Source organism: Lissotriton helveticus, chromosome 7, assembly GCF_964261635.1.
Source record: "Lissotriton helveticus chromosome 7, aLisHel1.1, whole genome shotgun sequence".
NCBI lineage: Eukaryota > Metazoa > Chordata > Amphibia > Caudata > Salamandridae > Lissotriton > Lissotriton helveticus.
The window spans coordinates 1,523,071,547-1,523,084,445 of record NC_136068.1 but is presented as its reverse complement, the minus strand read 5'-3'; the positions used below and the strand labels follow the sequence as shown (position 1 = coordinate 1,523,084,445).

Below are 12,899 nucleotides of genomic sequence, written 5' to 3'. Positions count from 1 at the left end.
TTACTCTCTGGCTAAAAAGGAGCCTCCAGTCGGGCCACGCGCTCACTCCACCAGGGCGACGGCAGCTACTACTGCCTGGGGAAGGGGAGTTCCTCTGAATGAGGAAGCTACGTGTGCATTGCTGCACACGTTCACCAAACACTACTGCCTGGACAGCCAAGTCCGGAGAGACGGCTTCTTTTGCTGTTTTGTTCTCCAGGACTTTCTGGTGTAATATTGGTTCGCATACCCACCACCGGGGTTGGTATTGCTGGGGTATCTATTCCAAGGTAAGGAATCTATAACTAACATGTTTCTTTCAGATGAACAAGTTACTTACCTTCGGTAACAATATATCTGTAAGAAACATTAGTTAGTTATAGATTCCTTACCTCCCCACCCATCCTCCCTGTTCTGCAAACTGATTTTTAGGGTTAAGGATATCCTTTCAGGGGCCTGGTTTTTTGCACCAAAGGTCAGTGTCTTGCATGGCTCTGCGTTTCTGGCTCCGAAAGTCGTGTACAGAACTGACGTCAGCTGCGGCGTCTAAGTAGCTGCCATGACATCATCCCGGCGACCACGACGCCGACGCCGGACGCATAGCCGACCGACGCCACCTTCCGACGCGCAGAGGTACTGCTGACGAAAAAACTTTCCGATGCAGTCTGACGCCTGGGGGTAATTCTAAGGTAAGGAATTTATAACTAAGTAATGTTTCTTACAGATATATCGTTACAGAAGGTACGTAACTTGTTCGATAGAACAAAAACATTTAGGAAAACAAAACAACTGTTTGTGGCCTTCTCACCACTACAAAAAGGGAAGCCTATATCCAAATCAGGAATCGCCAGATGGATAGTCAAATGCATTCAAACTTGTTACAGTAAAGCCAAAAGACCTTTACCAAAAGTTCCTAGAGACTACTCAACTCATAAACTAAGGGCGTCTATGGCCTCCCTGGGAAATATTCCATTAGCTGACATTTGCAAAGCATGGCCCACACCACAAACCTTCACAAAGCATTATTGTGTGGATGTTCTAGCACGCCAACAACCTAATGTAGGACAGGCAGTGCTGCTTACACTTTTTCAAACAACTGCAACACCCTCAGGTTAGCCACCTTTTTGGGGAGTACTGCTTTACTCTCTATACAGAGCATGTATATCTACAGCTACACATGCCTTAAACTGATTAGATTACTTGCCCTGTAAGCATCTGTTCATGGCATGTAGTGCTGCAAGCTCATATGCGCCCACCTTTCTCCCCAGACACCTGTGGCTATTGCAGTTCCTTTACCTCTGTTGCTAAGCATGGACATCTCTTTATTACACTTACTTAATGTTGTCAACGTTGTCAATTGTGGACAAAGGAGACAGTGCTGCCCTGGTCTTACTGGACCTATCAGCCGCATTTGACACAGCAGACCACGGCTCCCTTATTAAGCGCCTGAAACAATAGGCAATTAAACTCCTGGCTCCCTCAGGGCTCTTCGCTGAGCCCAACTCTTTTAAATGTTTATATCACCCCCTAATCCAACTGAAAATCTCATTTGCGTTCTCTGTGTGTTCATAGGCCGATGATACCCAATAAGTGGTATCGGTCTCATTTGAACCTGACACAGTTTAAGGCATGCATGAACAGCGTACTCCAATGGATGAACCTAAACTTTTTCAAATTGAACGCTGACAAAATAGAGGTCTTGTTGTTTGGCAACAATGACACCTTCTGGAACTTTACCTGGTGGCCAAACAACGTAGGACCCCTACCAGTACCAGTAGAGAAAGCTAGTAACCTAGGTTTTGTGTTCGATAGACAATTAACATTTGGGGAACACTCTAATCAGGTTACATCCTCCTGTTCCCTTATGTTGATGATCTTGAAGAAAATTCTCCCATATCTTCCACTTGATGTTGAAATAAACAGTTATCCTAGCACTTGTCATCTCCAAAATGGATTACTGCAATGCATTAGTTTTAGGATCTCAATCAAGAATCCTCAATAAACTTCAGACGCTCTATAATGCAGCAGCCATTGTTCTTCTAAATCTTACAAAAGTCTACTTGGTCACTAAACCCATAAAAGAGTTACATTGGCTCCCTCTTTGAGCAGGCATTCGATTTAAAGCACTCAGCGGCTTACACAAAGGATTACACAAAGAAGGTCCATTCTTTTTTCAGAATATCTTCAAGTGGTACACACCTCCTCGATCCTTACGCTGTAGCACAGCCAAGAAGGTGCAAGTGCCCAGAATAAAAAAGCTAACTGGGGTTTGAGACGGTTCTTCTACTCCACTTCCAAATGGTGAAACCTGCTCCCAGACCACCTGAGAACCTAAGATAACCTTCTGAAATTTTGGAAAGATCTAAAAACTTGTTTTTTTAAATCCTCCAGCTAGCTGCACATTGATGATCTTATTGCACTGTCTGTTGTTATATGATAGCGACCTTCTACCATACTCTATGTTTATCTAGGTGGATTCTGTGCTCAAGAATGTAAGGATGCTAGAGCCAAGATGCCTTTTTTATATTAGCCCTTATAACATAACACAATTTACACTCCATTCTCAACTTTCTGCAGGAATACAGTCTAACAATGGAGGCGATGCTCATGCACATTATCACCTGTTGGAGGAGTCACTTCATATTGTGACTTTAAAGTCTTTGTTGAGGAAAAACAACAAACTCACATCTGGATCCAAAACTAGATCAGGAATATGCAGAGCATGTGAATCTACAGCACTACATGCCACAAACAGATGCCTAGAGGGTAATTAACATAATCCTTTCATATACCTGTCCTGCAGCCCTACAGAAGTTACCTACTGTTCATGGCAGGTCAGGAGCCTTTTCAGATTGCTGTGATCCCCTCAGCCTATTCGGCGACCCTTGGGTATTCACAGTAGTGATGACGGTGGTCGCTGCTCACCTTTGGAGACCCGGGATACAAGTTATGACCTACCTTGCTGACTGGCTGTTGAAAGCCGACTCACCACAGGGATTCGTAGACCACTTTCAGATGACAGAAATCCTCCTTACATTGTTGAGTTTCAATATCAAAAAGCTGAAATTGCACCTGACTCCTTCTCAGAGGCTTTAATTTTTTAGAGCCATCCTGGACACAGTGTAGTTCAGGGCCTTCCCTGTGCTGCAACTAGTCCAGGACACTTGAGATGTGATCATGATGCTTCATTATTGGTCCTGAATCTCAATGAGAGCAGCTATGAGGCTTCTTAGTCTCTTAACCTTCTGGATTCTCCCTGTCTGCTACGCCAGGTGGCACATGTGGGGTCTGCAATAGAATGGGAATTTCCAGTGGTGCCAACTTGAAGGAAATCTGACAGATGTCATCCGGATCTCAAAGGAGGCAGCTCACGACCTACTGTGGTGGCTGCTCGAATGTCATTGGTCCAGCAGCAGGCCCTCTCCCTACCCCTCTTGGACCGGACAGTTGTGATGGATGAGTCCATGCTGAACTGAGGAGGTTTTCTAAAGGAGGTGGAGAGCAGAGGACTCTAGTCTCTGACGGAAGCCTAGCACCACAGCAGTCTGTTGGAGTTGCAGCCCATTTGTTTGGCTCTGCAGGAGCAGCAAGGAGAAGGTTCTCACAGTCAACGCCACCGCCATGTGGTATTGCAAGAAGCAGGGCAGAGTGGGGTCATGGGTCTTGAGCTGGAGGGTGTGCTCCACTGGAGATGGTTGGAGGACCAGGACATTTTACTGTTTGCAGACCACCTGACAGTGTTCCTGCATGCCTGAGTGGATGAGCTGTGTAGGTGACATCTGGCAGATCAAAGTGGCGAATACATCCCGAGCGGGCACAGGGCATCTTCCACCAGGAGAACCCTGGATAGATCTTTTCACCGCCGCTGAGAATGAGCAATGTTGAAAGTTGTGCGTGTTGGAGTTTCTGGAAGTACGCTGGTTAGGAGATTCATTCTAGCTGGAAAGGAGCAAAGGACTCCTGTAATCATTCCTGCCGCTGCCTCTCTTACCCCGAATTCTGAAAAAGATCAAGAACAACCAGGCCCAAGTCATTCTAGTGTCTCCAAGCTGGGCCAGGAGAGTATGGGGCCCACACCGTGTGGGCATGAGCATCTGTCTGATCAGGCTGCCACTTTCGGAGGATCTTCTGGTTCACCCACAGGGCACGATACTCCACCTGAATCTGTGCAATCTATATCTCCATGCATGGAGGCTGAATGGAGTCAACTGATTGAGTTTGAGCTGCAGCCTGAAGTGGTGCATGTCATCCTTGCTGCCAGGCGCCCATATATCCTGGACGTTGATACAAATTTATGGCATGATGTGGTGCTCTCAAATCTGATTGTTTACAAGCTGAGCTGTCAGACGTTCTTGTTTGCTTTATCCTTGGCCCAGGTAAGTATTTGTCAGGTCTTTTGGGCTTTCTATATTTATGAGACCAACGGCCCTTATTTAGATCAACTGGTTCGAGTCATAAGGATACTGCAGCAAAACTAATTCATTTGTTGTAGTCATTAATTTGTTCCTATTGGTCCTGAATTATTTGTTCCGTTAGAAAAATTGTGTTAAAATTCCAAGAGTACTTCACTGAACAGACAAATCAGATTTCTCTGATTTATTTTCACGCAAATACAGTTCATCCCCCCTTCTAAAATACCTGCAAACAGATTCGTAATAGCTCCTAGGCTGGTTGTTAAAATGTATTGGCCAAGCATCAGTAGTCTTGAAGATGTTCAGTGATCAGAGCCTTGGGTCCAGGTTACCACACATAAAAAAGACCTGATATATGCACATCATTCTAAAACACTGCAGGTACCACAACTACTTCCCACTCAGAAAGCCTGATCTGTTCAATTAAATTAAAAACTCTTTATTCAGTCGATCCGGCCATAAAAGACAAAACAAAATCAAAATTAAAACTCATGGAAAGCCTGATGTGTTAAATATACCTTTTTTTCTCTTAGCTGAAAAATGCAGCTATTTCAGAATAAGCAATCTGAAAGTAGGACCATGAATTTGACTGTATTTAAACTATGTCAAATGGAAATACAGTACTTTCAATTACTTATTCTTTTGAAAAAATATATCGTATTATTTTTCACGGTATGTGCATTTGGCGTATTTGTAGTGTATTATAGATGGTTCCAAGCACTAAGGTAGTATTAAAGGCTCATTTAAATTATATTAGAGGACACAAGTATGATGTTTATTACATCTGCAAGGTATGGTCTCCACTCTGCACTTTGGGCTTCAATACGTGTCAGACGGTCCACGGACCGCCAGACTCGTAGAGCACGGCAGGGGTGGTCTCCTGACCGCCCTATTACAATAAGGGTGGTAGGACCACAATTGCCCCACCACAACCGCCAGGTTACTGCCGTTCCCTGGCAGTGTTGCGGCAGTCAGGAGGCAGTAATATGCCTGACAGGACCACCGCGGTCCCGCTAAGCATATTACAAGTTTCCTCTCTGCTGTCCTTTTTGTGGCGGTGCCTCTGCGCAATGTGGATGCACACAGGGAGGACAACATGTGCTCCCCGTGTTCATGTACATAAGGTTCCTGTACAACATGGACTTAACAGTTCATGCCATACAGTTTTTGGCGTTCCCAGTGCAGTGCCCATGTTCAAGGCACCGCGGTGGGAACGTCAAGACAAAAGCCCCTCAAACACAAGTTACACTCTAGTGGGTGGCCCGACCATCATTTTGATACCTTTTGCCGCACTGCCAAAGTCGTAATCAGGTCCTCATTGTTTATTTTATGAGATGTGCTTCTAGTCACTTTTCTCTTCCATCTTCTCTGCTAGAATTCTGATGTAGATATTTTTAAAGTCCTGTTATTGCTTGTGAAGAACATCATGCCCAATATGTTTTCTTACCTTTTCTATGTTATTATGCCATCTTTGTATTTCTGGGTTATGTTATATTGCAGCACATGGACTGCAGAAGCCCCTCTGGGGAGCTATGCTAATCTGTACCTTCTGTACGTGCTTTCTCCTGCACATAAGTTGTTTGCGCACTAAATGCAGACACACACTTGGAGTAACGAAGGCAGTAGCTAGGTTACAAACTGTAAAATAATACTGTCCCTTCAAAGAGTTTGCTATCTCCCCTTGAACATACCTAACTAATTATACCACTTGTTATGTTTGTCAGGTGTTATAGACATTTTTGTAATGGGTTTTTGGCTCGCACCTTGCTTGTGTACCTATGGAAGCAGCAGATGTGGTCTAGTTCCTATGCTGCTAATTTTGGAACATGGGGACTTGGTTTCTAATCCCAACTCGGCTTGTGAATATGGGCAAATCACCTATTCTAACTAGTGTAAGAAAAATATAAATATTTTTACAGTTGTCAAAACCCATTTCAGAGGGCCATGGGGCAAGGAGGAACTACTGGGCCCCACCGTGGGTGTTGAGGACTTTTACTCCAGATGGCCCGGGCCCAACCTACATTGGATCCTGAGCAACTGGATCAATTACCCCTTCAAAACTTGACTCGCAGTGGTAGTATGGGTCGAGCAGTCCCAGGCTGCTCGGGGAAAGAGGTAGGAGGTAGATGCAAGGGGAATCACAGGCTCACAACTCAAACGATGTTCAATAACAGCAATAAAGGATTGCCCAGTCAAATTCTTGCTTTTATGAGCACAAAATGAAATACAACATACACAAATAATACACACAGACCTCTTCAGGTCAGTACGCTAGTGTTAGATAGGCAGGTCCCTGAGACACACTTTCCCCTCTCTAATGGTAGTGGTTAGTCCCCATTCAAAATAGGCGACATTCATGTTAGACCCAACTAGAGATCCGAATCCTAGGAGTTCCACTCCAACTCTATAAAAAGTTAAGTGTTCCTGCTCCCACAACCCTACGAGCAGGAACAAGATCCTCCAGCCTCTTCAGCCCTGTAATCAGTCTTACCCACTCCGGGAGGTTGCTTTACCCACTCTCAGAAATCACGGAAGTCTGCAGTGGCTGCCGACTGTGAGTAGCACTCTAGGCTTTGCTGGGGCAGGCGATGATTATCCACAGAACTTTTTCTGATGACATAGTAAGTTCCTCTGATCCTTATCCTGGATGGGGAGATGTTCGCTTGGGTTCTGATGCTTCAGTCAAGGCTCAGGCCATCCTTGGTGTTCCTTCTTTTTTTCTGCATAAACAAAACCAGGTAACGACTCTAGCTCTCTACTGCAACCCCCCCACTGGCATACTTGCTCGCCAACTGTCCTCCGCACGTGATTGTCTGCCTGATCTGCATGCCAGTAATGCAGGCTTCACTGCCCTTCCTCTGGCCAGGGGTGTAACACAGGCGGCTACAGCCCCTGCAGTGCAGGGGGGGGCAAGCTCCAGGGGGTCCCTTCAGCACAGCACTTAAGCGGGAGAGCTCTTGATAGAGTCCGGAGGGGGCCTCTCCATGTACTTGGCAGCGGAGCCCCCTCAATTTTCGTTACACCACTACCTCTGGCATAGGAGGTCGCCGACTTTACTCCATTCATTGCCATTGGTCCAATTGGTATGACAGTAATGCAGTCTTCATTGCGGGCTCCTATGCCATATGGAGTTGGCCACTGACTTTATTTCGCACACAAGAGACTGCACAATTGGCACAGCAGTAAAGCAGCCTTCACGGCGGCCCCCTCAGGCATACTGTGATGGCGACATTAACCTGCACACAGATGACTGACCTCACGATGAGGATCCACTCGCCGGGATCCCAAACAGGACCTCGCTCTCTCCAGGCATTCTCCTCTTCCTCACAGGGAACACTAGTCTTGGCAAGCAGGCTCCAGGGCAGGTGGTCTTGAATTTCTCTGGGTCATGTCCCCTCACCCAGCTGGAAGACTGACAGACCTTAGTCCCCAGCCCTGATCACATGCAGAAGTCTTGCAGAGCTTCTCCTCCTCACATACTAACTTGATGTAGGCCAAGGGTGAGTTAAGCATTTAGCAGTAGAACATTACAGCAGGTCTCAGTCCAGTGACACAGGTCAAAAGGCCTGTTCACTCCTACTGATCACTACACTGTATGCTGCCAACAACACTACTTAACTCCTGGTAAAGGCAGTAGTCTTTCATTACCAGGAGGGTAGCGCTTTGTGTGCCCCTCCCAGTTTGGCACGGTCGCAGTCCATGACAAGCATATGTCATTGTGCAAGTGCACATGCATGATCCCTGTTTGGCCATGAGGCCCACAATCAGCACCAGGGATCCAGATATCTCTGCGGCTGGGGCATTCGGTGCAGGGGTACACCTCCATCACCATGCATGGGATTTTTCCAGCAATTAGGCCTGCATGAAATATTAACAAAGCCTTATCATCTCAACCTCTTTCCACATGAATACATAACACATGAACTATGCAAACAATTCCTTGCAGTCTATAAGCCGGTGACCTCATAGCCCGCAATCCTGATGCAGTATTCTAGAGATGAGCTGCACAGTTTGAATTTTACAGTTAAGCACTGTTCAGGACTCACCCAGTTCCCCAAACAGCCCTTCCAATCGATGCACATGGCAGTGTTGCAGTCTCACACTTCTCAATCACAGGTCTTTGTACCCCTTTATTTCAGGTAACGCCACCTCCAAGAGACCTCGCCTAGCAATGCCCTTTTGCTGGGCATTGTTCAATACCCGCTCCCTCAACAGGCATGCTTTTGAATTTGCCAATTCTTTTACAATCCCAATCTCTAGATATGGCTTTCATTACTAAATCCTGGGCAGGCTTTCTGCAACTCCTCAAACTTGCGCTCCCTCTAAACTGGCTACCTCTAGCAATTACCCCATGCTATCTACATTCTCGCCTTTATTGGCAACCCTGGTCAGGAATCTTCTTGCCCAAACTAAATCGGACTCCTTGCTTGATCCTTACCATCCCAAAATCATCCTTTCGGCAACTGAAATTATTTCAGAACATCTTACCTTCATTTTCAACAAGATGTTTTGCTACTGGGATCTTCCCTACTAAGTGGAAAATTGCTTCTGTTTTGCTTCTCCTGGAAAAACCCTAACTATTGTCCCATACCATGCTTGCCGTTCCCAGCCATAATTGTCGAAAAAGCCATGAACGCAGAAAACTCCTTGTTTATTGAGAGTCACAGGCTTTTTGGTCATTCTCAGTTCAGGTTCAGAAGCCGGCATAGCACGGAATCAGCCCTGACCATTGCATATGAGAAATCAGACAAACTGTTGACGCTGGAGGCAGCTCTTATCTTACTAGACCTCTCAGCAGCGTTTGATTCAGTCAACCACAACGTTCTTCTGGACCGTCTTTCAACCATAGAAATCAAAGGATCAGCACTGTTTGCTGAAATCCTTTCTCACGGATTGTGAACAATTTGTTGCCTTTGAAGATGTCAACTCCTCTACTTTCACTCTGCACTGTGGTGTCTCTCAGAGCTCATCCTTATGTTCCAGCCTTAATGTGTATGTCACCCCACTTTGCAATTTGATCACATCTTTTGGGTTCTCATTGGTATCCTACGCTGATGGCACCCAAATTATCATATCGATAGCTAGCAATCCTGATGATGATGTTTTTCATGACTGCTCCATGGCAACAATTGGATGTCTTCAAACTATTTAAAGCTCAGCTCTAATAAAACTGAAGTTTTGCTCTTTGGCAGAAACACCACCTTCTGGTTTCCACAATGGTGGCCGCAAGAACTAGGCTCTCTCCTGACTCCGACCAATAAGGTGAAAAACCTAGGTGTTGTCTTTGATGACAAACTTTCTTTTGAGGGCAATGTTAATGCCATCACTTCCTTCACGTTCTACACACTAAAGTGTCTCAAAAAATCTTTCACTTTGTCCCCTCTCACTTGCTGAAAGCTATTATTTCAGCCTTTGTACTTTCTATGATCAACTATAGCAATACCCTCTTACTCAATATCTGGAAAAAGTGCTTGAATAAAATTAAAATCCTTCAAAATCCAGCCGCCAACCTTCTGGTCAGATAAGGAATGGGAATGGGTCTTAGCCAGTGCCACACATATACCACGCAATTCACGATTTAAACTAATACAAACGTATATGTTACACAGAGCATACCTTTCACCAGATAAGATTAATAAATATTTTAAAATCAACACCTCCAATTGTCCGAGATGACGTCTGCTAGGCGCTGACCTCCTACACATGCTGTGGTCTTGCCCCTCACTTCTTACCTACTGGCGCGTGCTAACAGAGACACTTACAAACAGCACTGGCTTCGAGGTCCCCAACACATGGGAGTCTGCATTCTAGGGTTTTATAAACAAACGAAAGCTAACAAAGTAAGCTCTAGATTTCGTGACCTGGGCCTCATAATCGCGAAACGATTGATAACCAAGAGGTGGAAACACAAGGACCCCCAGGAGGCACCCCACTGGCTAAAATCCCTAGAGATCTGGGCACAGGCAGAGAGCACTATTTTGCACAGGGAAGAAACAGCAGGGTTACGTAAGTATCTCATCGCACAGGCCTGGGATGACACCCTCAAAGCCCTTACACACTCTAGTGGTACGTCACTTGCATCACCCATGCAATAAACAGGGGATAATGCCTAACGTGTCATTTGGGTGCAGCGGACATGCTGCCTTTGCAAAACAACTTGGCCATCGCTGTCGGGAGAGGCAATGACCCCACATTCCATTAGAGCACTATATAGACATGATGACTTCAGATATAAGATGCCCTAGTATCCCTGCGACTATACACAGTATAGGAAAAGCAGCTCACATCCGCTACGAACCCACAAGCCTAGACATGACTGAACTCGAAAAGCACCTACTATGCCAGATGCACATTCCTCTCAATATTGGGTATCTCCCTTTTTCTTTTGATTTTCTTTTGTTTTAGTTAGTTGTGGTTACAATGTTTAAAATATGGATATCTCCCAGGCGATTATGGTACTCACTTTTCCCACCCGAGCAATTTCTGAGTTATGTGACTTTACAAGTTGAATCGTGTATGGGTTGTATACATTTGTTTCTAATGATATACCTGCGCATTGAATATCATTGCTGGAATGAGACCCGCATGACAGATAAGTCCCGCTCTTCGCTTAGAGGTGATGGTATACGAGGGCTATTGAAGCCTATGGTAATTTGCAATTGCATGTCACTTACCAAGATGCCGCTGTATGCTAAGACATACTTATACGTTATATATATTTTGAATTGTGTATGCAATGGCATTGTAACACTGATCCTGCTTTAAAATGTGATCTGTACCAATGTTTGGTTTGTATGGAACAAGAGAAAAAAATAAAATGCAATAAAGATATATATTTTTTAAACGGACACCCCACCCCCATGCCACCATCATCTGATCGGCTGGCGGCGGCCCGACTCTCCCTGTTGAATGAGAAAGTTCGGGATTTTATGACCAAAGGAGCTGTAGAGATCATTGTACATCAAAGGTAGGTTGTGGTTGCTATTCCTGCTACTTTCTGGTGCAGAAGAAGAACACAGGCCTCCTCCCAATACTAGATCTACGCCATCTCAACTACTTTCTGAAAAAGGAGAAATTCAGAATGCTCATTTTGGCTCAGCTCCTTCTGCCCTGGACCCTGGAGACAGGATGGCAGCACTTGACCTGCAGCACTCATATTTCCATATATATGTCTGCTGGCCCCCAGGCATTACCTTCAGTTCACGTTGGGCCAAGAGCAATTTCAGTTTACTGTGCTCCTGTTTGGCCTACCAGTACCCCTCAGGTGTTCACCAGTGTGATGGTGATGGTGGCAGCCCATCCACGGGGGTCAGGGGTTCCAGTCTTTGCCTACCAGAACAATTGTCTATTGAAAGTGGGCTTGCTCCAGGCAGCCGTCTTGTGCTTGAAGATGCATTTCATCTTAAGTGGAGCTCAGGACTCCAACACGCATTTCCGCTGATGCCACTCATGCTCAAAGTTTTTAAGAAAATAAGGAACGAGATAGCCCAAGTCATTCTTGTGGCTCTGGATTGGGCAATTAGCGTAAGGTATCATGAATTCCTGAGCATGAGCATCAGTTCTCTGATCAGGCTGCCCCTTCGGGAGGATCTCATGTCACAGCAATAGAGCAGGGTTCTTCACTTTAAGTGCGCATGCTTCGCCTTCATGCATGGGAATTGAGCGGCTGCAGTTGACAATTTGCACAGACCTGCAGAAGTCTATGAAGTAATATCGGCAGCCAGACATCCATCAACAAAGACTGCATATGCCTGCCGTTGAGACAAGTTTGAGGCTAGGTGTGCTGAAAAGCATGTTGTTCCTCTTTCTGCTCCTTTGTGCGAGGTTTTGTTGTTTGTTTTATCCTTGGACCAGCAAGGCCTTGCTTTGGGAAGAGTTAAAGGGTACCTTTCGGCCATTTTGGCTTTCATGCTGTTGCCGGATCAGTTCTACCTGTTCTAGTCACCTTTTGTGACTTGTTTCCTGAAAGGACTTCAACATTTGATTCCACCAAAACCTTTCATAATGACCCAATGGGACCTTAACTTGGTCTTAACTTTTTTGATGTGTTCACTATTTAAGCCCAAGCATAGCTTCCCTCTTTGTTTCCTGACAATGAAAACATTCTTCTTGGTGGACATTACATTGACCAGGATGGTTAGCAGACAACGTGCATCCTCTGTTCACACTCAATACACCAACTTCTTCTGAGACCCACTGGTTCTCCGCAACTGTGCCTCTTTTCTCCCGAAAGTGGTGACACCTTTCCCATATGAACAAAGCATCACATGGCCGACCTTCTTCTATTTTGTCCATTTCTTAGAATATTTTCTAAAGAGGAGGAGAGATTCCATTGCCAGGACCCAAAAAGTGCATTGTTGTTCCACATCGATTGCACCAGAGAACACAGGTTGGATGACCAACTCTTCATTGGGTTCACTGATGCGAAGAAAGGGAAAGCAGTGATGGATTGTTCTCTGAATGAAGATCTGCTATGCACTGTCCAAGTAGCAGCCCCCTTAGGGCTTG

The 12,899-nt window shown here is 45.4% G+C and overlaps 1 protein-coding gene across 6 annotated transcripts in view; it reads left to right on the top strand.

The window, feature by feature from the left end:
* LOC144767519 (outer dynein arm-docking complex subunit 1-like) overlaps positions 1-12,899 on the top strand; it is a 650,935-nt gene that overhangs the window by 619,571 nt on the left and 18,465 nt on the right. The gene's annotated exons all lie outside the window — the stretch shown is intronic.